The sequence below is a fragment of the Bradysia coprophila genome, chromosome X, assembly GCF_014529535.1.
Source record: "Bradysia coprophila strain Holo2 chromosome X, BU_Bcop_v1, whole genome shotgun sequence".
NCBI classification, from domain to species: Eukaryota; Metazoa; Arthropoda; class Insecta; order Diptera; family Sciaridae; genus Bradysia; species Bradysia coprophila.
Window position 1 is genome coordinate 4,847,942 of NC_050737.1, and position 918 is coordinate 4,848,859.

Below are 918 nucleotides of genomic sequence, written 5' to 3' on the forward strand. Positions count from 1 at the left end.
TAACACTCTTTACGAGTTCTCAATGTTAAAGTTTCCATTCCACTCAACAACTCCGTGAGAGAGCAAGCTCTCAAATAAACAAAGCAAAATTTGCAAAAATTCAATTTTGTCTCTCACACGGAGTACTTATTAGGTAAGAGGAAATTAAGCATTACGATATATCGTAGCCAATAAGCACACTCTCTTGACTCTTGACATCTAAATACATACCTTTGCTGATAACAATCATCGCGCCCTAATTTCAAATAATTCAAATTCAAACAATATTGGCTGGGACTGGCGACAAGTCAGTATAATTGAACGCCCACTGATGGGAAAAATTGTAATGACACAAACAGGCGTGTGACACCTTTGAACGAACTGGCAATAAAATCAATGGTACGCATATTTCGGTTTTTTATTTGGTCAAGTTGAATTTCAGTGCAGACACTGGCTAACCACGTAAATTACCAACCCATTTGTTCGATTACCGATTCCATGGGATAATACTCGTTAAACGCCTGAACTCTTCTAATTAAATTAATTAAAATCTGATTTTATTTAAAAAAATCTTTGATAAGAGCAGAACAGTCCGTATGATGTGGATTTTCCGATTTTATCCCAGAAATCGGTTAAATTTGCATTTAAAATGTTTGTCGATTATTTGACTGGCTTTGCGGATAGTAATCAAAATTCCAGATCATTCGGACTGTTCTGCTCGTTCCAAAGTTTTTTTTAACTAAAATAATCAGATTTTAATTAATGTAATTGGAGAACTGGAAGCATATTCGATGTAAATTAAATATAACACATCATCCGCCACCGGTTCGAAAACATTTCGGTATTGTCGGTAATGAGCTCAAAGGTATTACCGATATTGCACAGTTTGTATATGGAATTTCAACCTAACAAAAACGAAATAATCTGTTAGTCGGTATA